The sequence below is a fragment of the Rhinopithecus roxellana genome, chromosome 2 (assembly GCF_007565055.1).
Source record: "Rhinopithecus roxellana isolate Shanxi Qingling chromosome 2, ASM756505v1, whole genome shotgun sequence".
NCBI lineage: Eukaryota > Metazoa > Chordata > Mammalia > Primates > Cercopithecidae > Rhinopithecus > Rhinopithecus roxellana.
In genome coordinates, this window is record NC_044550.1 from 12,658,964 (window position 1) to 12,684,931 (window position 25,968).

Below are 25,968 nucleotides of genomic sequence, written 5' to 3' on the forward strand. Positions count from 1 at the left end.
TTTACATAGGAAATGAAAACATCATTAAAAAAAACTTTTGGCCCAGTGTTTGCCCTTAAAATTTTGTGATTTTTGATGCATTAAAATAAAATAAAAAGAATAAAAGTAGTCCTACCCAGAGATGAGAGGCAGCCCTAATTTGGATAAGCTACAGATTACCATGTGCTTAGCCTATGATAACCCTTTCATAAATATTTGTTGAATTAATAAATAGATTTATCAGCAGAGGTGATGTCAGCCTAATTGGGTATCTAACAAATGGCTTAGGCGTAGTAACTTGTTAAATCTATAAATACATTGGGCTGTATATAAATAAGCCTTATATTAATACAGAGTTGTTATAAAAATATTGGGCAATTTAAGTGTATTTTCTAACACTTCATTAAATTTTTTCAAACAGACAAATTCTTACATCATGATGATAAACACTGATGCTAGTATCATGGTTTCAATTTATTATTATTTTATAGTCTAAGAAGAACTGGATTTTGCTTGGATAATTTGTTTTCTGAATCTTTTTTTGTGGGAGATGGAAGAGATAGGAAGGATAATTGATCTATTGTAAAAATCTCAGGATATTTCTAAACACAAGTGAGTAGCAGAGGTCTCAATTAACTTTGCTTCTTTGAACTCATCTCTACCCAGGAGAGGTGAGAGACACAATGTGAAATTATAATGATTTACTCTATAGGATGAGATCATTCATTTATTTTCTTTTCTGGTTTTGAGAAGCCTCAAATCTCACCAAAAAAAAAAAAAAAAAAAAAAATTCATGAAAAGATGACTTGTTACTCCATAACATAAACAGAAAGATACTGTTTTTAGTGGTATCAGGTTACCTCTGTAAGAGATCAAGTACTCTTTTATTAAAATTATTAATAAAAGTAATAAAAACAACTGACATTCACAGATTGCTTATTATGTGCCTTCTCTGTACCAAGGGCTTTGTTTAGATGAATCCTCACCTTGACTCTGAGAAGCAGGTGTTTTTAACAAAAGTACAACCCCTTTTTACAGACGAAGAACCAAACAAACAAAAAGTTTACATAAGCTGCTCAAGGTTACCCAGGATAGTGGCAAAGCTGAGGCCTGGTTTGTCTGATTCTATTGTACATGTTAATAACTCCATTGTACATCACAGAAATCTCTCTTTATAAAACAAGTATGGATCTAAAGTATATTAATCACCTTCAATATTTCTTCCATCAACTTATTTAGTAAACAAGTTTGAACTGACATTTAAAAGAACAATGAGAAATGTCTTTTTTGAATATATGAAGTGAGATATGAGGAGAGTAACCTGTTCTTGGTTTCTGAAATGCAAATATTAATTTTCTAACATGAGAAAGAGACCATTTGATATTTTCGCAAGTCATTTGAGGTCAGGACATCAAGTCATTAGGCTGAATCATATGAAATTGTTAGTGTTATAGGTCAAAACTGGTCAAATATTGATAATTTCAAGTGATTCAACCTAGTAGCTCTCTGTTTCTGGTAACAGTAAACAATACAAATTAAAAATTCTATGTATAAACTCAGAATTGTTTAGGCACAGCAAAGGGAAAGAAAAATCAGAAGATAAACTTCCTATATTCAAAGACCATAGAATAAAGTCCTACTGAAAACAACCAGGGTTAAAGTAACATGCCAAATATGTAATTGTTAGATCATCATGGAGTTGTAGATGGAGAAATTTACAGAAATTTGAATAAGTACTTGGATGTGAGCTTTGAGAAAAAGAATTGACAGAGCAGAGCCATGGACCTCTTCTAGGCAGAAGGGAACAGCATGATAAAGAGCAAACAAATGGGGGCTGTCATGAGGCACAAAATATTAGAGGCCAGAAAAAGAAAGAACTGATTGGATCATTGGGGCTGTGCGATCCACAAGCAGGACAGGTTAGACAGGTAAGAGAGAAGAACTGAAAGTGGGAGGAGACACCTGGACTTGATTCTGCTAAAAGTCATACTAGGCATTTCCAGGATTGCATTGGTAAAGTTACACACACTGGGAAGACTGAATGAGTAACAGGCACAGTGTAAGAGACTTGGAAGCAGAACAATTGATTAAAGACTAGTTATATGGTCCAGGACCAAGAGTGTGGATCTGCATCATGGTGGTAAAAAAGAGAGCAACATTTTGAATTCAGCATGTTGAACTAGAGACACAATTCGAAAGAAGAAGTAACAGGATTTGATTTCCAATTTGACTTATTTGTGGAATAGAAAAATGACTCTAAAATATTGAGCCTAAGTGAGTTCTTAAATGGGAGTTTTGTTGTTTTAAAACTAAAATGACAGACAAGTGTACAAAGTTGAGGAGATAATTTATTCTAATAAATATGTAAAGTAATAATAGCTTATTATTTGCTGCTGTCTCAGACACTGAGTACTAAGCAATATACATACACACTCATCATACATATTTTTTCACAATTCCTTAAACAGTATTGAAAGGTAAGTATTAATCAAGTATTAATATTTAAATTTTATAACTAATAAAATAGAGATTAGAGAGGTTAAATAATTTTCCCAAAGTCACATAGCACTAAATATTTATGATTCCCAAAAGCCTTTGTTGTTTTATCTGTTTTAACCAAGTAGAATTTGAAATGACAGCTGAACCTCTATGTTACTGTATCTTAAAGAGGGCATATAACAGAGGACTGGAGCTAGAATGAGAGACTGAATATTTGGGTTTGGAAGTCATTAGGATTCGCTGAACTTTGAAAGTAGGTCATCACTTCAGGGTTGAGGAACACAGGAGGAAAAAAAGGAAATAAAACTAAAATCTGGAAGTTACCTAGAATGAGGTACAGAAAGTAGAGAGGGGCAGATCAGGAATAAGGCAGAAACAGAGAGACAGAGTGCCAGAGAAGAAAGTACTAAGCCGTCTAAATCATTTGTTTAACAAGTATGTCCCCAGCTAAGGAGCAAGTGAGCTGACATCTGAAAGGTCCATTGGAAGTTCAACAAGTATAAAGTCTTCCGGCCAAAGGGAACTGTTTAAGTAGAAGGGGGACGTATTCAAAAGATGAATGTCAAGAGGGAGCAGAGATTGCGGATAATAAGCAATGGAGGGCTGAAACTAGAAAAGGCAGTTTCTGCAGATATTTTGCCAGATTACAGTCCCATTAGCTATCTACTTTTTTCAGGATCAAGTACTTTTTTTTTTTTTTTCTGGAACATGCACTGTCTAGTCTCTCAGTTTTTTTCTAGGTTTCTGGTTATCTTAGTCAGCTCAGACTGTCATAACAAAATACCATAGACTGGATAGTTTGAACAGCAAGCATTTATTTCTCACAGCTCTGGAGACTGGAAAGCACAAGATCAAGGTGCCATTCAATTTGGTCCCTGGTAATGGCTGTCTTCATGACTTGCAGATAGCTGTCTTTTTGCTGTGCCCTCATATGGAAGGGTGACAGAGAGACAGTCAGACAGAGAGAGATAGAGTGCACAAGCATAAGCTCTCTAGTCTCTTCTTATAATGTCACTAATCCCATCACAGCAACTCCATCCTTATGACCCCTTCTAATCCTAATCACCTCCCAAAGGCCCTATCTCCAAATACCATCAAATTTGGGGTTAAAGCTTCAACATATGAATTTAGTTGGGAAGCGGGGAGGTCACAAACATTCCATCGATAACAATGATCACAGAGGCAGCTTCTGTTTGTACCTAACTATAAGAGGGCTGCTGCACTGGTATTTCACTGACCTTCCCCAGAGTTTCATTTGATAGTAAACAAGACCTTTTCCAGAAAACTTCTAAAATTTTTAAAATATAAAAATTGCTAATGTGATTTTGCTAATTAGATTGCCACCCTAGAATATAAATTATAACATCAATAGAGAATCTTGGCATACCATGCCTGACATAATGTACCTCCAAAGGTATGAAATAATGAAAATTAGTGGGAATTTTAGGGAATATTGAGGGAAATTGATTTCTCAACAATTTTCAACTCTAAAATTTTTGATTATTTGGTTCTTTCTCTATTTTCTATAGTTCTAAAATGTAGTAGAACAACAGCAGAATGCAAGTCTTTGCCCCATGAGAAAAATAAAACCCCATAGCCCTGTTTCAATTTCATGGTCATAAAATAGGGAAAAGAGAAAATTAGTGATCTTACTTAAAAGAGAACTGCACCCCTAAGTCAGCATGCTAGGCAATTTCCCCATTGTTACCTATATTTTCATAAACAGCAGATTTTAAGGAAGCCATATTTGCCACAGCAAATGAATTGGGGGGAGCAGCTATCCACATGGTTGATACATTCAGTATCCTTTGTTTGGAAGTGTCTTGGTCTCCTGGCAACATCATAGGGAAATCTAACAGGGGTATGAAATTAAATGGCTATGTAGGCGGAATACCTGTAGAGTGTTCAGTTCTATGAAAAGCTTTCACTAGAAATTATATACATATTGTGCAAAATGTTACAGTAACATAAGGTTAAGGTAGAAATTGTTCAACTCCCCCATAAGCAATTTAGAGTTCCAGCAGTACCCAGTAGTCAAGGATCTACAGTGCACAGAAAAAAATAAAAGAGAAAGACACTATACGAAATGCCAGTTAGGTTAATTATTTATGACTGGGGAGACTTTCCTCAACAAACTAAAAAAAAAAAAAAAAGAAAACAATTTAAAAAAATATTTCAGGGCACCCTGATCTCCAAGCTCTTCTTTTGTTAAAACCTTCTCCCAACTTTGGGGGTAGAAGGAAGTGAAACATTTTCTCCTGTAAACAAACAAACAAATAAATAAGTTAGAAATACAAAATTCAAGAAGCAAGACTACAAAACCCTGCCCTTTTGTAGCTACTGGCTGTAGCTGCAAATCAAATCCGAGCCTGTGCTGGTCTGCTCCCTATTGCCTAGTTTCTCGTATTGTATCTGAGAGACAGCTGCAGGCAGACTCTTGGGCTGCAACTCCATAATTTGGAGTCCTAGAGAAGTGGGTCCTAGGAGCTGCATGTAACCAATCTGCCCTGGTGATTCTTGAGAACTATTCCTTCCTGTTATAGACAGTGCTCTTTTTTTTTTTTTTTTTTTTGAGGCAGAGTCTCGCTCTGTCGCCCGGACTGGAGTGCGGTGGCCGGGTCTCAGCTCACTGCAAGCTCCGCCTCCCGGGTTCACGCCATTCTCCTGCCTCAGCCTCCCGAGTAGCTGGGACTACAGGCGCCTGCCACCTCGCCCGGCTAGTTTTTGCATTTTTAGTAGAGACGGGGTTTCACCGTGTTAGCCAGGATGGTCTCGATCTCCTGACCTCGTGAGCCACCCGTCTCGGCCTCCCAAAGTGCTGGGATTATAGAAAGTGCTCTTAATGTGTCAGTCCCATTCCTTCATTCAGGGACATTATCTTTCTTTGCTGGGTAAGAAAATGTGCACTTGGAAAGGGCCTATCATGTTTTCCTTCGGTCGATTTTGTTAGTCCGAACTGCACCATTTTTTAAACCCCCTGTCATTTTGCAGGCCTTGGTCAAGGTGGAAAATGCCACAGGGGTTTGAGCCTGAGAAATAGCCTGCCTAACCACCTGACCACAAGGCACAGGAACATCTTTCGTTTTTTTTTCTTTTTTTTTTGAGTCAGAGTCTCGCTCTGTCACCCAGACTGGAGTGCAGTGGCATGATCTTGGCTCACTGCAACCTCCACCTCCCGGGTTCAAGACATTCTCCTGCCTCAGCCTCCTGAGTAGCTGGGATTACAGGTACATGCCACCACGCCCAGCTAATTTTTGATTTTCAGCAGAGATGGGGTTCCACCATGTTGGTCAGGCTGGTCTCGAACTCCTGACCTCATGATCCGCCCGCCTTGGCCTCCCAAAGTCCTGGGATTACATGTGTGAGCAACTGTGCCTAGCCACACATGAACATCTTTATCATACTCTGCAGAGCAAAGGCCCACTTGAAGGAACATCCCTATCAAATTTTGCTGGGCAAAGGTACAAGGAATATCCTATCACATCCCACTGAAAAAAGGGCTGAACCATCTAATCATAGGAACATCTTACCAATATCCTGCCAGGCAGCAGGCCATACAGCCCAGGCCCCTCCCCGCCAAAATTATAAATACCCCGGGCTGTAAGCAGCGGTGGTCTCTGGCATTAAGCTGCTCCCCAACCTCTGCAGGTTTATGCTGGACGTAAATGCCTGCATTTGCTGTTAAGCCACCACTCTCTCTCTATTTTTATTTAACCCTCATCTTCCCTTCAAAACCTATCAAATGTGACACACTAAAATATCCCTTTAAATAATAAGTTTTTTCTCCGTTCATTTATTTACATATATAATTGTACTCATTTTTATCTTCCTCTTTCCTTTCAACTAATTTCATCAAACATCAAACATTTACTGTTTACTGTGTATCCGCAACAAAATTGCAATCAAGATCAGTTGTTTAAAAATGTAAGCAAAATTTAGGTATTGAAAGACTTTTTATTTTGGATTTTAATTATACTAATAAAAGTTAATTGCTTTATATTATGTATGTTTATTTACAGCTTAATTGTAAAAGGTTTTTAAAGCCATCAAAGACATGCAATAGAATAATTAAAATTTTTTAAAAAGGTTAAATTATTCTGACAATATTGGAAAAGTATGAAATACTCTAGGACAGGGGAGAAGATATCTATCTTTTCTCTCTCAGTTTTTCTGCACCCCACACCTGTTTTTCTCCTGGATAAAGGACAAGGAATAGGAGGTGGAAAAACAATGACCTTGCCAGGATACTACAAATTGATCTTTTATATGTTTAGTTAGACTAGGACTAGCTTCCTGATGAAAGTACCTGCTACTCCAACCAAATAACCTAAAATCTGATTTAATTTTGTCAAAATCAACATTCCAAGTTTTCCCAATCTTAGATGGGGAGAGGAGGAAAGAGGACCTGGGGTAGGGAGCTATGTAAGAGGCCTGGTACAAACTCAATGATAGTCTAGAACTGTAGGATGTTTCCTTTGAGATTCAGCATCAAGATTTCTAGGGGGGGAGGGTGTCTTAGTCCATCGGACCTGCTATAACAAGATACCGTAAACCAGGTAACTTATAAATAACAGAAGCTTATTTCTCACAGTTCTGGGGGCTGGGAAGTCTGATGCCAAGGCAACAACAGATTTGGAGTCTGGTGAGTGCTCTTTCTTGTTCCCAGATGGCAGCTTCTTGTTGTGTTTTCACATGGCAGAAAGGACAAGGCAGCTCTCTGGAGCCTCTTTTATAAAGATACTAATTCCATTCACAAGGGCTCCACTTCATGACCTGACCACCTCCGGATGTCTCATTTTCTAATACTATCACACTGGTGATTAGGTTTCAATATGTGAATTTGAAGATGGGGGAGTGTCACAAATATTCACATGATAGCAGAGAGATTCCAGAGTTAGCTTATGTATTTGACATTTGTTGTTTCTGTTGCCCATAACTGAGCTCCCTTTCTGTAAGGGTCACCTTTCATTTCACTGCAGAAGCCAAATGGGAGAAAGTATTTCCTCTTCCTACTCTTTGGCAGTCAGAGCTTGGGCATAGGAATCACAACTCAGAGACACCAAGGTGCAAAGTGAGAGAGAAATTCTTTGAAGCAGGTGTGATGGAGTGAAGATTCAAATAGCATGCAGAGTGATGAGTAGTTAGTGGTACAGAGTGATATCACTAGCAGCCGTATCCTAAGCAGAAAGTCCCCGCAAAAGGATTTTTACCTTTGCCTTGAGTCTTTTGGTTATAATTCAAGCTTTCTTCATCCTTCTCATAATTTTTGTGATCTGACACCTTCTAACAAATTCTTTTTCTGTTTATGTTAATCTGAGTCACTTTCTGATTTCATGCATGCAAACTTTTACTAGTATGGGCATGAAGCTGGGTCACAAATAATGGGGGAGAAAGGTATGACAGAAAAAAGCCTCAGCTTTGGAAGAAAATATTGGCATGGATGAGTTCTCTAGCTTGGATCCTGGACCTGTGAGTAAACATGGATCACGACAGAGAGAGAAAGTTAGATAGTAGCTCAACTATTAGTAGATACCTAAACAGGTGAAATTTATTCCTGAGGTGCCACCAAAACTAGGGGAAAGCTATTTTCAGAACCTACTTGATCTAGGCCTAGAAGGACTTCTAATGTATTAATTAATTAATTTACTCAATCTATCATTACTGAAGACCTGATGTGAGCCAGCCTCATTTGTTAGGCATATAAATAAGAGTAATGGTAAACAAGATAAACATGGTACCTGTCTTAGAGAAAATTACCAATGAACAAGACAGACATTAAATAAATAGTTCAACATATAGTTGATCTTCTTTACTCAGGTCCTATATGAATTCATCTACTTGCTAAAATGTATTTGTAGCTCTCAAATCAATACCTGCTGCTTTCAAGGTCATTGCTAGACAGACCAAAAGCTGCCAAAAGCTGGAGTCACCAAATGCACAAGCTGCCAGCTGAAGTTGAACAAGAAGATGCTGTGCTTTCTTATTTGTGCCTTTTTGTTTACCAGAGATGACCAGAGTATGGAGAAAGTAAAGAGTGCAGTGTAGGGCAGTTCAGGAAGCTCTCTGGCTTGGGAATCAGTCGTAGTGAACTTGAATCTCATCTCTGGCATCTGTTAGTGAGGCAGCCTTTTTCCCCTTGGAGTAATATACATTGTTTGATAGTTCAGTGTTCGGGGCATAACTATGGCAAATAATGAGAACTGAATGTTATATATGTCAATAAAACGACATTATGGTGGGAGTACAGAGAAAAACTTATGTCTGGGTGTTATGGTGGGAGTACACACACAAGAAACATAATTTAATAAAGAGATCAAGAAAGGTCATCAAGAAAAAAATCACATTAAACTAATGCCTGAAGCATGAATAATAATTATTGCAGCAAAGTTGTGGAAACACTCTAGACAATGGTGCAGATAGAGTGCTATGGCCTGGCAAAAACTGAGAATAGTGTGAAGAAAGGAAAGGGGAAAAGTGTAGCTGAATAGGCAACAGGAAGTTAGTTCATTCACGCCATGTAGGACGTTTAGGGAAATTTGAGCTTTACCCTATGGACAATGAGAAGGTATTAATGGCATAAAGCTAAGGTTTGGCCAGGTTTTTCCAGCTGTTATTACCCTTGTTTGCCAACATCAATTTAGGTATATAAGACAGACAGGAATCAGGACGGATTAATACTTCTTGTGAATTTTGTGCTAAAATTGATATTAAAAGCACATCTAAGATGGATCTGTGTAGTTTCTGATTCATGTTGCCAAGCCCTTTCCTAAGGGAAATCAAAAGAATTGCTGACTAAATGACTCTAGAATTAAAAGTAAGATCTCCTGGCTGGGCGTGGTGGCTCACGCCTGTAATCCCAGCACTTTGGGAGGCCGAGGCAGGTGAATCACGAGGTCAGGAGATGGCGACCATCCTGGCTAACACGGTGAAATCCCATCTCTACTAAAAATACAAAAATTAGCCCGGCATGGTGGCGGGCGCCTGTAGTCCCAGCTACTTGGGAGACTGAGGCAGAAGAATGGTGTGAACACAGGGAGGCAGAGCTTGCGATGAGCCGAGACTGAGCCACTGCACTCCAGCCTGCGCGACAGAGCGAGACTCCGTCTCTAAATAAATAAATAAATAAATAAAAGTAAGATCGCCTTAATTTAACAGATTATTTAAAAAATAAAAGAGTAATTAAAATATTATTTGCTAATATATTAATTTATTAAATAAATTTAATAAATATTTTTAAATTATGTAATTATTATTAATTTTATGTATTTTTAACTATAATTTTAAGTGGCTTTAAAATAATACTTGGCCGGGCGCGGTGGCTCAAGCCTGTAATCCCAGCACTTTGGGAGGCCGAGACGGGTGGATCACGAGGTGAGGAGATTGAGACCATCCTGGCTAACACGGTGAAACCCCATCTCTACTAAAAAAAGTACAAAAAACTAGCCGGGTGAGGTGGCGGTCGCCTGTAGTCCCAGCTACTCGGGAGGCTGAGGCAGGAGAATGGCGTGAACCTGGGAGGCAGAGCTTGCAGTGAGCTGAGATCAGACCTCAGCACTCCAGCCTGGGCAGCAGTGCGAGACTCTGTCTCAAAAAAAAAAAAAAAAAATACTTAAAACACTTAAAATTAATCATTTAATAGTAAATTAATAATAGAAATTACAATTAATATATTATATAAGTATTAAAAGGTTTATTAATACATTAGTAATTTATTAATAAATTGATACTTTAAACTAAACTGTTTTTAACTATTATTTTTATGCTAGAGAGAGAAGTTGTCTTTTTCAAGTTTACAATGTAACACAATTCTGTTTAAAAAACATGAAACTTCAAAGTTCTCCTAAACTATTTATTTTTGTCATAAGATCTATTGTTGCTTCTTCCCCAACATTTGGAAGTCTACTAAATATTTTTGATAATTTAAATAAATTCTATCAAACTTAATTTACATTCAATAAAATTTCCATTTTTAGTAGAGAGTTTGACGAAACTCACCACGATCAAGATTGAGAACATCTTTATCACCCAAGCAATCCCCAGTGGAACTCTGCTGTCACACTCTGTTCCTACTCAGGCTTTCTGGAACTATAGGCTTGCTTTGTTTAGAACTTCATATAAATGGAATCAGTATGTACATATTATGTCAGCTTTGGTGCCTGTCTTATTTCAGTTACCCTGAGTTTTTGAGACTCTGTTCAGTAATTTTCAGTCTTTTTTCTCTATATACTTCATTTTGGATAATTCCTATTGTTACGTCTTCAAGTTTACTAATCTTTCTTTCTGTAATTTCAAATATGATTTTAATACTATTCAGTGTAATTTTTATGTTAAATACTCTATTTTTAATCTCTAAAACTACTATTTTGAATTTTAATATCTTGTAATTCTATACTTATAATTTTAAGTTTTTCTTTAAATCTTTGAGTGTATTTATATGCCTTACATCAGTTCTTTTAAGAGCCTTGTCTACTAATTCTATCAATTCTGTCATTTCTGTTTCTAGTCTATTGGCTGATTTTTTTTTCTTCTGCTTATAGGTCATATTTTCTTGCTTTTTTAATGTACCTGGTAATTTTTACCTGGGTGCTAGATGTTGTGAATTTTACTTTGTTGAACACTGGATTTTGTCAGGGATCTTTTTTCCTTTTTATGCATTAGATTTTTTTCTGGTAAGAATTACATTCCCTGAGAATCAATTAGATAATTTCAAGACTTCTATGTTAAGCTTTGTTGCAGTGAGCCCAGAACAGTTTTTACTTCTGGGAGTAATACAGTATTATTACTAAAGTGCTGCCTTTTTGAACACTATACCTAATGACTTGCTTATTATGAGGTCTCTCTACTCTTGCTGGTGAGAACACAAACTATTCCCAGTGTAAACTCAGAAAACTATACTACCTACTCCTCTCTGGTGTGTTTCCCTCACTCAAGGCTTGGAGAGTTTCATCCTACCACATACAGATAAATATAATGAGTCAAAAGTATCCCTCTGCAGATGCTGAGAACCCCCTTAGAGAGCAGCTTTCTTTTTTTTTTTTTTTGGTACTCTGCTCACAAATTGTGTCTGTCTTGCTTCCCCAAACTCTGATTACTTCCTGTGGGAAGTAAGTTCATGCAATTATAGTGATACAGGAGTGCTGGGAAGGGAAGAGCATGGTCCCTTTAAGTGATACAGAAGTGGGAAAGGGAAGTGCTGGGCAGAGGAGGGCATGGTCCCTGGCTAGGGCTCCACCCCCACGGACCTACATGAGGACAGGCACTGCTGCCTTCTCGCCCAAATGTTACATTTCCCAAGACCACTCTGGCCTGCCCCACCTATAGAAACCCTTGAGACCATAGCAGGCAGATATAAGCGCTGGACATCATGAGGAACATGTTGTCAGTAGAATACATAAGTGGGGCTGGTCAAGAGCACGCCAGCGGAAAAGCATGCCAACCTGCAGACCGTTGGGTCATTGACTAGCAGAATGAGGTGGAGTTTGACGGGGCAGCTGGAGGAGAGCCAGGGCTGACCAGGGACCCAACTCCAGGGGAAAACCGGCTCTCTTCTAGCTCCCCTGTCTGCTGAGAGCTACTGCTACTCAATAAAAGCTTGCACTCATTCTCCAAGCCCACATGTGATCCAATTCTTCCAGTACACCAAGGCAAGAAATGCTGAAATACAGAAATCCCTCTGTCCTTGTGATAAGGAAGGGGGTCTAATGGAGCTGGTTAACACAACTGCCTATAGACAGCAAACTAAAAGAACACCTTGTAGCACATGCCCACTGGGACTTCAGCTGTAAACATTCACCTCTAGACACTTCCATGGGGTCGGAGCCCCACAGTCTGCCCGTCTGTATGCTCCCCTAGAGGTTTGAGCAGCAGAGCACTGAAGAAGTGAACCATACTCCCATTCCATGTCCTGCAAGGGGGACGAGGGGGCATTTCTCATTCTAATAGAACTCACCTACATTGTATCTCCTCTCTTCTAGTTCGTGATTTAAATTTCCTGTTAGCCAATGTCTGAAAACACATGTTTTATAAATTTTGTCAATTATTCTAGTTGTTTACAGCAAGAAGATAATTCTCATAGCAATTAACTTTTCTCAAACAAGAGAAAAAAGGAGAAAATATATACAATTATACTGTCTTTTTAATTTACCTGTATAATGATCTTTACTAGTTTTATTTGTATTTTTGCATGATTCAAATTACTGTCTGGGGTCACTAGCTTTCTGCTTAAATAATTTACTTTAATACGTCCTAAGGTAGGTCTACTACTGACAAATTCTCTCAGCTTTTGTTTATCTGGGAATGTCCTTATTTTGTCTTTATGTTTGAAAGAGTTCTTCTGAATAAAAGATTATAGATTAGCAGTTTTTACTTTCAGTACTTAAACATGTTATTCTACTGCCTTCTGGCTATGATTCTTTCTGATGAGAAGTCAGTGATTAGTCTTATTGAAATCCTCTTGTATGCGATGGGTCATTTTTCTCTTGTTTGTTTCAATATTTTTCTCTTTATTTTTGGCTTCCAACATTTTTTACAAAGATATGCCTGAGTATATATCTCTCTAAGTTTACCCTACTTGAAAATTGTTGAGCTTCTTGGATAACTAACGTTCACCATCAAATTTAGGGAGTTTTTTCATTATATTTTCAAGTATTTTTTCTATCCCTATTGCTCTCTCCTCTGTTTCTGATACTCTAATTACATATATGTTGATACACTTAATAGTGTTCTATATACCTCTGAATCTCTTTGTATTTCTCTTCTTCTTTTCTCTCTGTTCTTCAGATTGCATAATCTTTATTAACCTGTCTTCAAGTTTGTCGGATCTTTCTTCTGCCAGTTCAAATTTGCTGTTGAAAGGGTGCCCATTCTCATCACTCCTGTTCAACATAGCACTGGAAGTCCTAGCCAGAGCAATCAGACAAGAGAAAGAAATAAAAAGCATCCAAATAGGAAAATAAGAGGTCAAACTAGTTCTCTTTTATAGATGATATAATTCTATACCTAGAAAACCTTCGACTGCCAAAAGGCTGCTGGAATTGATAAAGGACTTCAGTAAAGTTTCAGGATACAAAATCAATATACAAAAGTTAGTAGCATTTACATACACCAATAACGCTAAAATAGCTACAAAAAAGTACCTAGGAATACATCTAACCAAGGAGGTAAAAGATTTCCATAAAGAGAACTACAAAATACTGATGAAAGACATCATAGATGACACAAATGAAAAAATATTCCATGCTCATAAATTGGAAGAATCAATATTGTTAAAATGGCTATACTGCCCGAAGCAATCTACAGATTCAATGCTATTTCTATCAAACTACCAACATCATTTTTCACAGAATTAGAAAAAACGACTCTAAAATTGAAATGGAAGTTAAGAAAAAGAGAGAGCCCTAATAGCCAAAGCAATCCTAAGCAGAAAGAACAAAGCTGGAGGTATCACATTACCTAACTTCAAACTGTGCTATAAGGCTACAATAACCAAAACAGTATAGTATTGGTAAAAAACCAGACATACAGACCAGGGGAACAGAATATAGAACCCAGAAATAAAGCTGCACATCTATAGCCATCTGATCTTTGACAAAGTTGACAAAAATAAGCAATGAGGAAAGGAAACTCTATTCAATAAATGGTGCTGGAATAGCTGGCTAGTCATATGCAGAAGAATGAAACTGGACCCCTACTTTTCACCATACACAAACATCAACTCAAGATGGATTAAATATTTACATGTAAGACCTCAAACTATAAAAGTCTTAGAAGAAACCCTAGTAAACACCATTCTGGACATCAGCCTTGGCAAATAATTTATGACTAAGTCCTCAAAAACGATTGCTACAAAACCAAAAATTTACAGGTGGAACCCAATTAAACTAAAGAGATCTTGAACAGCAAGAGAAACTACCAACAGAATAAAAAGATAACCTGTAGAATGGGAGAAGACATTTGCAAATTATGCATCCTAAAAGGTCACATATCCAGAATCTATAAGGAAGTTAAACAATTCAACAAGAAAAAACAAATGACCCCATTAAAAAGTGGATAAAAGACATGAACAGACATTTTTCAAAATAAGACATACAAGTGGCCAACAAACATCAAAAAATGCTCAACATCACTAATTATCAGAGAGACACAAATGAAAACCACAATGAGATATCCTCTCACACCAGTCAGAATGGCTATTATTAAAAGGTAAAAAAAAATAATAGACAATGGCAAGGGTGCAGAGAAAAGGACGTGTTGATACACTGTTAGTGGGAATATAAAGTAGTTCAACCACTTATAGAAAATAGTTTGGAGATTTCTCAAATAACTTAAAACAGAATTACCATTCAATCCAGAAATCCCATTACTATGTATATATCAAAAAAACTCACTCTATCAAAACAACACATGCACTCACATATTCATTGCAGCACTGTTCACCGTAGCAAAGAGATAGTATCAACCTAGGTGCCCATCACCATGGATTGGATATAGAAAATGTGGTACATATACACCATGGAATACTATATAGCCATAAAAGAGAGCAAAATTATATTCTTTGCAGCAACATGGATGCAGCTGGAGGTCATGATCCTAAGCAAATTAATGCAGGTAGAGAAAACCAAATGCCACATGCTCTCACTTATAAGTGGGAGCTAAATATTGAGTACTCATGAACACAAAGATGGAAACAATAGATACTGCTGGAGGGGTGTGGGAGGGAGTGAAGGAGACAAAAGCTGAAAAACTAACTATTGGATATTGTGCTCACTACTTGGATGATAGGATCATTTGTAACCTAAACCCATGTAAATGCAATATGGCCCATGTAAAAAACCTGTTTATGTATACCGTGAATCTAAAATAAAGGATGAAATAATTTTGAAAATAAATAAACATTTTAATAAGTTAATTTAAAAATATAATTACAGAAAAATACCAAAATAATACTTTTGAGGTTCTCTGGTGCTTATTGTAATTTTTGACTCCACAAAGTCCGTTTGATTCTTTTTAATAATTTTTATCTCTGTATTGATATTTTCTAGTTGATGAAGCATCATCCTCGCCATCTTCCTTTAATTCTTTAAGCATGGTTTCCTTTGGTTCTTTGAACATAATGTCATAGTTGCTTTTGGGCTGTTTTGTTCCATTCATCTATGTGTCTGTTTTTATGCCAGCATCATAATGTTTTGATAGCATTTGATAAGGATTGAATTTTTCATTTATTTGCATCTTCTTCAATGTCTTTCATCAAAGTTTATAGTTTTCAGTGTAAACATTTTTACTCCTTGGTTACATTTATTTCTGTATATTTTTATTATCTTATTGGAATGGGAACATTTTCCTGACATCTTTTACAGACAGTTCATTGTTACAGTATAGAAAAGCAACTAAGTTCTTTTTTTATTTCCTGGAATACATTTTCAATTACATTATCTTTAACTTGTTTATTCTGAAATAAAGAGTACAGCAGTCAAAGAAGTATGATTTAGTGAACCATATAATAAACACAAATTATAAAAAAAACATTTATTGCAAAAGATTGATCTTCTTCCACGTCAGTATAGCATACCAACATAACCTCAAGCAAGGCTTTGCACGTCTACCAAATAATCCCATGAGTAGCAGGGTGCCAATTTTAGTTTATGTGACAAAGTGTTGGATAATATTTCAAGCACAGAAACTTCTCAAGAGTTTCTTTCATTAACAAATACCAAGTAGTAATAACATTGTTAGTAAACACCAAGAATTATCCTTAGCAAACTATCAGAGGAACAGAAAACCAAATACAGCAATTGATTTTTATGTGTCGATTTTTTCTAACGCAACTTTAATGAATTAATTTATTGTTCTAAAAGTTTTTGGTGGATTCTAAGGGGTTTTCTACCTATAAGATCATGTCCTATGCAAAAAGAGATAATTTTAATTTTTTCTTTCTAACGTGGATATCTCTTTTCTTTCTTGCCTAATTCCTCTGGCTAGGATATCCCGCACTATGTTTAATAGAAATTGTTAAAGTAGGCATCCTTGTCTTCCCTAATCTTAAAGGAAAAGCTTTCAGCTTTCACCATTATGATGTTAGCTGTTAGTTTGTCATATACGGCCTTCATTATTTTGAAGCACATTCCTTCTTTACCTAAATTGTTGACAGTTTTTGTCATCAAACGAGTTTGAATATTGTTAAATGCTTTTCTTACATCTACTGAGATAATTATATGATTTTTATTCTTTTGTTTGTTTGTTTTTGAGACAGAGTATCGCTCAGTCGCCCAGGCTGGGGTGCAGTGGCGCAATCTCGGCTCACTGAAAGCTCCGCCTCCAGGGTTCACGCCATTCTCCTGCCTCAGCCTCCCCAGTAGCTGGGACTACAGACGCCCGCCACCACACCGGGCTAATTTTTTTGTGTGTTTTTAGTAGAGACAAAGTTTCACCGTGTTAGCCAGGATGGTCTCGATTTCCTGACCTCGTGATCCACCCGTCTCGACCTCCCAAAGTGCTGGGATTACAGGAGTGAGCCACCATGCCCGGCCGATTTTTATTCTTTATTCTGTTAATGTGGTGTATATTTTTATTTCCATATGTTAAATAATCCTTATATTGCAGAGATTAAATCCCACTTGATGATGATGTATAATCCATTAATGTGCTGTATGATTCTGTTTGCCAGTATTTTGTTGAGGATTTTTTGCTTCTATGTTTATCAGGGATATTTGCCCATAATTTTCTTTTTCATAGTGTCCTTACCTAGATTTGGTGCCAGGATAGTGCTGGTCTTACAAAATAAGATTGGAAGTGTTTTATGCTCTTCAAATTTTTGGAAGAGTTCAGGAAAAATGTTTATGAATTCTTCTAGAAATGTCTGGTAGAATGCACCAGTGAAGCAGTCTGATCCTGGGCTATTCTTTATTGGAAGGTTTCGGACTACTGATTCAGCCTCCTTACCCTAAGGGCCTGTTTAGATTTTTTATTTCTTCATGATTCAGTGTTGGTAGATTATATGTGTCTAGGAATTTATTCATTTATTCTATGTTATCCAATTTGTTGGCATATAATTCTTCATGACACTCTTTTTTTGTATTTCTGTGTTATCAGTTAAAATGTCTTCTATTTCTGATTTTATTTACTTGAACTTTATATCCTTTTTTTCCCTTAGTCTAGTTAGATGTTTGTCAATTTTATTTATCTTTAAAAAAACTTTGTTTTAGTAAATTTTTCTGTTGTTGTCTACTGTCTATTTATTTCTGCTCTGATCTTTGTTATTTCCTTCCTTCTGATAACTTTGGGCTTGGTTTGTTTTTCTTTGTCTAGTTGCTTGAGGTGCAAAGTTAAATTGTTTGAGAGCCTTCTTTTTTCTGTAGGGATTATTACTGTAAACATCCTATTGAACTGCTTTTGCCACACCCTGTAAGTTTTAGTACATTCTGTTTCCATTTTTGTTTATCTCAAAGTATTTTTAGATTTCCATTTTGATTTCTTGTTTAAGGCATTGGTTGCTATGGAGTGTGTTTTTAATTTCCACATATTTTTGAATTTTCCAGGTTTTCTCTGGTTACTGATTTCTAGTTTCAAACCACCGTGGTTTCAGAAAATATACTTGATATAATTTACATCATTTTTAATTTGTTTAGACTTGTTTTGTCACATAATATATGGTCTATCCTATTTATGTATGCTTGAGAAGAATGTATATTCTGCTACTCTTGGATGGAGTGTTCCATATGTCAAGTACATTTGGTTTAAAGCATAGTTCAATTTCAGTGTTTTCTTATTGATTTTTGTGAAGATGATCTATCCATTGTTAAAAGTAGGATATTAAAATTCCTAGCATTATTGTCTTACTGTGTATTTATCACTTCTATTCTGTTAATAGTTGCTTAGTATTCTTAGGTTTTTTTGACATTGGGTTCATATCTGTTTATTATTGATATATCCTGAGGCTCTCTCAGACCTAGTCTATGCATGCATCTGTTCCACACATCTTGTTTCCTCTTGTGGGAAGGGAAAATTTTTAATATTGTATGCCTTCTCTTGATCCCAATAAGCCAGGCCAAGTTCTGTGAACCTCTCATTTATTTTTCCTTGGGTACTGTCTGAAATGTGCACTTTGTATGCCTTCTCCCAGTCCTGCTCAGGCCAGCTGTCTGCACATACTCAAGAGCCATCTGAAGAGGCTCACACTTGCCATCCATGGGGATGCGTGTGGGATGGTGGCTGCAGAAATAGGGAGTGAGTTGTATGGAGCATCGAGGGTGCCCATGGACCAATTGGTGGGGATCTCTAGGTGAGGTGTCCCAAGCAGCTCATGGGTGGACTTTCTTATGAAGTCCGTGAAGTGGTTTGTAGGCTCCATAGTCATTTGTTGAGGACTAAGTCCTGCCTGCTCTGGATTCCTGCCTGTCTTTCCTGTTCCCAGGCCCTCTTAACCTCTCAGCCATGCTGATTACCTCAGTATTCAGGGTGGGACAAGTAATAAGTGGGTTCAGGATGCCAGGTACTCATTATTCCCTCACTTTTACCCATGGGAGGAATCGCAGTCCGAGGAGGAAGGTCTCACTTGGCATTAAGCTGGGCCACCTTGGGGGAGGAGTGATGTGGATAAAGTGACATTCTTCTTCTTACCCTTATCAACACATCTATTCTCAGATTTTTTGCCCCAACTATGTGCTGGAACTTCTCTGCTAGGCTCCTGGATTCCATAAAGGTATTCTCATCCATAGGTAGTTGTCAAAATGGATGTTTCTATGAGGAGATGATGGTAGAAAACTCCTATTCTGCCATCTTGCTGATTTGTCTCTCTCTCTCTCTCTCTCTTTTTTTTTTTTAGGTACAAACTATTCTCCCAATAAATAAAGTATGTATTTATATTTTAATTAATTCTAAGAATTGTATCTATGTCAACTTTGAGGTAAAGGATTTGTGAGGTAAGAGATGCAGAACAGTAGAGGAGCACAGGAAATTGGCTTTGAAATCAGATTGCTTAAATGTAAATCCCGGTTCTTTATGCCACTTATTAGATACGTGATTTTCAACAATTTACTTAACCTCTCTGTGCTTCTTTTTTTCTCCTTTTAAAATGCAAATAATAACTGTACTTAGTTCAAAGGGTTGAGAAGGTTAAACTAGTTAATTTATGTAGAGTATTTAAAATAATACTTATCATACATTAAGTAGACAAAATATGTAAAGTCATGTTTATTTTTAATAAAAACCTTTTTACGTAGACTTGCAGACAGAAGTAGAACTGCCTTCAATATTGACCCTGTGCAGTAGGCTGATTAGGTGACATTATAATGAGCATATGTGAAAATGTGGCACAGAGCAGTGGATGACTTGCCTATGCTCATACCACTGAGCAGTGACTGGCTCAGGACTAGAGCAAGATCTGCTGAATGAATAAATATACTGTATCACTTACCATGTTACTGAGTTAATTTTGAGTATAAAAATGATAAATTGCAGCTGGGCATGGTGACTCACACCTGTAATCCCAGCAGCTTGGGACTCTGAGGCGGGTGGATCACTTGAAGCTAGGAGTACAAGACCAGCCTGGCCAACATGGCAAAACCTTGTCTCTACTAAAAATACAAAACTACTTGGGCGTGGTGGTGCATGCCTGTAGTCCAAGCTACTCAGGAGGCTGAGGCAGGAGAATTGTTTGAACCCAGAATGTGGAGGTTGCAGTGAGCCAATATCATGTCACTGCACTCCAGCCTGGGTGACAGACATTTGTGGCACACACCTGTAGTCTCAGCTACTCCAGAGGCTGAGATGGCAGAATGAGCCGAGCCCAGGAAATCGAGGCTGTAGTGAGCCATGATTCCACCAGTGCCCGTCTCTCAAATAATAATAAAAAATTGCATTTGAATAGAGTTTACTGTTTTCATGTAACTTATCCTAGGTACTTTAACAAGTGGGGAAATAAGCAGTGCTATGTGAACAAAGGGATGTCACTGTCCTCTAAGAGATTCCAAGTCAAAGGCACACAGCTATTGAAAGGTAGACTAGGACTACCTCTAGGGCCAGTACACTTACGTCTCCACCAGGCTGCTTCAGCACACTTGCTGTCAGGACAATCATATCATCTCCTACTCCATAGAAACTTCTTATTTCATATTTACAGCACTATTCAGTCAGGTGAATGGTGACTATTACTCATAAAATCACCAGTGCTCATTGAGAAGGCTTGGGATTACAAAAGTTTACCATTCCTGTTCCACAACTAAGATTTTAATGTTTCAGGAGGCAATTTGGGGCTATTGCTTCCATTTTTTTTTTCCAGTTGGGTAATTTACCCAGATGGGTAGTTTAAACCTGGAGGCCTTTGCAATTCTTCCATCTGTCTGCTCAGCTAGGTTCATACTGTATTTTTTAATAGCAAGATCTTACTCTATGACTTGATTTCTCTCAATAAATATTACCTGCACATATGTTCACAAAGTAATGTGGGCACTGGCTCACACACTCATTTACCAACCTTATGCCAAATTCCTCAAATGTCAAAAGACACAGCAAAATTTTAATCAAAGTTTTAACCAGTTACATCTCTGTGAAATATCATGAGTCACATTGTATAATTTTTCATATTTTTTTAAAGTTTTAGAGGTAGAAAAATGCCATGTAACATTCCCTCATGAATTAAAATATATTAATGTCAATATTTTACAAAAGAAACACTCTGCCACCTTAATTAGGGTATTTAAGTACTGCTTATTTGTTCAGTGAAGATTGATTTTTCTCACACTGGCTCTTATTGTGTTTGAATATATTTACACAAACAAAAACAGCTGACTCACAACATGAGTTGTGATGATATTCATATAATATTTAAAATGTTTAACTTTTCAAAATATGAAAATAGTTTATTCCTGTTTAAGGTTTTAAAACTACATAGTCCTCATAAAATATTTTTTAGGAGGCAAAAAATAAAAATCACCCATCACACTGAAAGATAACCACAATTGACATGTTTAAAACTTACTTCCAGGTATTTCAGAGATATACGAATCATTTGCAATATTCTTTTGTAACTTTGTTTTCACTCACAAGTATTTGTACTTACATTTCCATATTAACAAGTACAGATATATAATAACCTTTTTTCTTTCATTGAAACAAGTTTATAGTTTTTGGTTAATCTTCTACTACAAATGTAGTGTTTTAACATTATACCTCCATTCAAAGCCTTCTATTATTGGGCAATACAAGGTTCATTTTTGGTTAGTTTTAGTTTTACCTTTGCTATCAATTCTTGGTCCCATCTACTCTTGTTATATACACAATACATTTGCCGTATGATCTTGGATATATATTTTAATGTATCTTTACAAATCATATAATGTTAGCTTGTAGGTACATATGTGTTAATTTGTTATATTAGCAAAGAGTAATGTACACCACCACAAAGTACACTAACAAATTAAACAAAGCAAGCCACACAGGAATACAGTATTATTCATAATCTCCACTCACCAATGTTTTTCCTGTGACCCATTTTGACTGCAGACACTGTCTTGAACATGTTTTGCATGGTTTTACCCCATCGTTGTGCAAAAGAAGCAAGCACAAAACAACAAGTCAAAGGAATTTTTCTCTGGCACTTCCACATTTTGTTCAAAACCTGAATAAATTGTTTCTCCATCTGCAACTTATGAAGATGTTTTCTCTGCCTTTATCTTTTTAATTCATCCTGTCCTCTTCTTCAAAACTCTTTCCACCAAACGACATTCTTCTTATTTCAGTGTAAGAACTTATATTTTACAATAGTGTTTTAAAAAAATGTATTAATTGTAAATTTAACATTTTTAAATGGTGCCATGTGTTTATTAGAATTATTATTATCTGTGTTAGAGTTCTTTTTATAAAACTGTAAAGCTTTGGAGTGAGCTGTCTCAATCTCATTTCTTCCAGGAGCCCTGTTATTGTTATTTCATGAGTTTTCAGTTGTGTTGTTTATTTCAGGAGCTCATATATTGTGTTTCCCTATGAATGGGCTGCTATTTTACTGCCAATATATATTTGTGCACCTGTAACTTACTGACTTGTGGTATTTATCAGAGTGAAATTACTGGATAATAGGCTATATGAATATTTAATTTAACTACACACTGAAAGATTTATTTTCAGAATGGATGTAATGGTTCCTATTTCCACCAATGTTTCCCCCATATGATGGTTTTATAAGCTAAATAATATTCCATCTTATGGAAGGAGGTACCATAATTTATTTCACTATCCCTCTATTTTGGGGCCTTTGTGTTATTTCCACATTTTGATATATTATATTAAAACTCATAAATATACATATGATACGGTTTGCCTGTGTCCCCACCCAAATCTCATCTTGAATTCCCACATGTTGTGGAAGGGACCCACTGGAAGGTGATTAAATCATGGGGGCTGGTCTTTCCCACACTGTTCTCATGAAAGTGAATAAGTCTCATGAGATCTGATGGTTTTAAAAAGGGGAGTTTCCCTGCACAAGCTCTCTTCTCTTGTGTCACCATGTGAGATGTAACTTTCACCTTCCACCATAATTGTGGGGTCTTGCCACCCACGTGGAACTGTAAGTCCAATAAACCTCTTTCCTCTGTAAATTGCCCAGTCTCAGGTATGTCTTTCTGAGCAGTGTGAAAACTGACTATTACCACATCCTTGTCTTTCTAAGTCTTTGTCCAGCGTTTTGACTATTTTAAAATATAATTTTCTAAAAGTGTAGAAATAGTGGATGAGAAAATAACAAATGTATAATGTTTTCGATACATATTGCCAAATTGCTTTCTAGAAAGTTTCTGCCAATTACATTGCCCATTGGAAATTCCTCATGTGTTCACTCACAAAATATTTATTAAATACCCACTATTTTCCAGGTACCCTTTTGGGCCATTAGAGAGTCAACAAAGAGTGAATCACCATTATTTGGGGGAGTTTTGTGGAGGTGGGAAGCTAAAGAGGGATAGAATCTCAGTGGGAATTAACTTCAGGGTCAAGCAACATTGAGGTGGACTGGTGGAAATATTTTTAGAAAGACAAGTGCCAAACATTGAATTCTCTATTCACATTTCTCATGCTAGGGTTCTCCATCTCTACCTTCAGTAGTCTTTTACACATGCAAATGTTGTGCAAGTTGCACTTTATAAAAACTGAGAAATGAAATTGTATTCTACTTCAAGACTGACACAGCTTAATAGAAAGACAAATGGAGTAGTATGGAAAAACAGACCCTAAAACTGAACTACTTCAGTGAGCATACAAGCTCAAACATGGATACGATGAAAACACTTCAAAGATATCTTTGGAATGTGATTGCTGCAATGTATGGAATGGGAATTCAGAATACCCTTACTTGAGTATTAAGGGACAGGGTAATTACATTAGCAGGTATCTGGGCAACATTTGTACACTCCATGGCTCCCTAAGATCCAGGCCCTAGAGAGTGCATTATCTACCCTATCCAAAATGGAGTGCCTTGTCCATCCTGTCTAAAACTGACCACACCTATAGAGACCAGTTTTGACTATAATGAGGATATCAGATAAGACAGCCTCTGCTCACATGTTCTTTCCTACAATACTGCATGCTGGGATAACTTATTGTTTCTGATAAAGTGCAATCTCATTTCATATCAATCACATCTTTCCACTACTCAGTACCTACATTTATATTTCTATGAACTGAAAAGGAAAAAGTTACATTACAAACTCTGCTGTGAAATAAGACCCATTTCTGTTGATGGGCTTAGCAACCTTACATAAATTGAGTGATTGCTCTGAGAAAATATGCAGCATGTAAACCTACCAGCAACGTTATCAATTTATTCTTCTCTGATAGATCCAGGGCAGAGCGTCAGTAGGTCCATGTTTGGGAGTCACAAAAATTATAGATGGGGAAGATTACTTGATGCAGGGGCCTTATCAGGAGATACAGTTTGTTACCAGCAGCAAGGAAATGACTGTTACACTTGCGAACGAGAGGCTTTATTATATGCTTCACTCAGTCATTGTAAACATTTCTGGGGTGTCTTTGACTAAGGCATACCTTTGCCTATGCATCCTTTTGAAAATATTTATGAGGTACAAAAGTAGAAGTCAGCTTTGACACTAATATCAATCTTGACTGTGTTCCAAGTCCAAAGTTGATTTATTTTTCTGGGAGAGGACCATGAGAAAGAAACTGATATTCCTATTAGGTCACTACTCCAGTCACTGGGGACAGCTCATTGTAATATGCTTATTTGTTTTTATCTTATCTTTGTAGACTTTGTAAAGAATAATGTTTCCACAGCCTCCTAAGGAGAATTCATGTACATGTATATAAGGAAAGTTCTTTCATAGTGTAACTCCCTTTTATTAATTGTCATAAAAACATGTTTTATTCTTTGCTAAACTCTGTAATCTCCATCGAAGTCTGCAAATTTCCCTTTTTTCAGACATTAAATTCCTTGTAAGAAAAATTAAGCAAAAAATACACAGCAAATTAATGCCTATCACTAGGTCTGGAGTATGTGTAATATTTAAAATAGAGAATATTACTCTTTCTTTCTTTCATTAATTACCCTATTTGATGTAAAATGAAAAAAAGGATTTTTTCCCTTCTAAAAGTCATGATGTTTCTCTATTTGATAAACATATTCTAGAAGCCAGACTTTTCAACTTTTTAATATTTTTAATAATTACAATCTAAAATCCCTATTCATCTCTTTCCAGACCACATCCTTAATCCTAGATACTGCAAAGACCCAGAAGAAATAGAGAATAATGAACTATTTCTATCAAGTAGCACTAACTTACGAAGACTTGAAAAACTTTGATAGTTTGAGATAAGGGAGTCTGGGGCTTAAAGAAAGAGAGTCATTTATTCATTCAATAAACATTTATGAAGGGCTCATTATATGTCAAGCACTGCACTGGGTGCCAGAGATAGAAAAATAAACAAGACATATTTAAACTATAAAATAATATGTACTCTAATGGTGTTAATAGTCACCATGTATGCAGTATTTGGCACAAAAGAGGGAAGTTTCCATTTTTTCTTGGGGTTCGGGAATCAGGAAAGCCTACCTAAAAGTTTCCAAAATTGAGATTGAAAGATAGGTAAATCTTTGTCAGGGACACAAGACAAAGAAAGGAAAAGTAAAAGAGGAAAAGAATAAGCTCTCATCCCTTAGGGACCACAGCACGCAAGAGGGTAGCTAAATAAATGTGCACTGAACAATTATCTAAACATCGTGCACATGTCCTTACACATCAATATTCTCTGCCTTCAGAATTTAAGTCTGAACCCTTAATTCAACAAGGGAGTTTTTGTTGTTGTTTTTAAGGACCATGAAAAGTAAATACTTAATGACTGCTTTTTGGTAAAGAGAAGTAAAAGAGAAGGAGGAGCAAAGGTTTATATTTCGATTTTTTACAATTTGCAAGACTCTGCCTTCCTTCCTCACTGCCGATTAGATAATGGGAAAAACACTGAGCCACTTTCTATCAGAGGCAAAAAACAGTC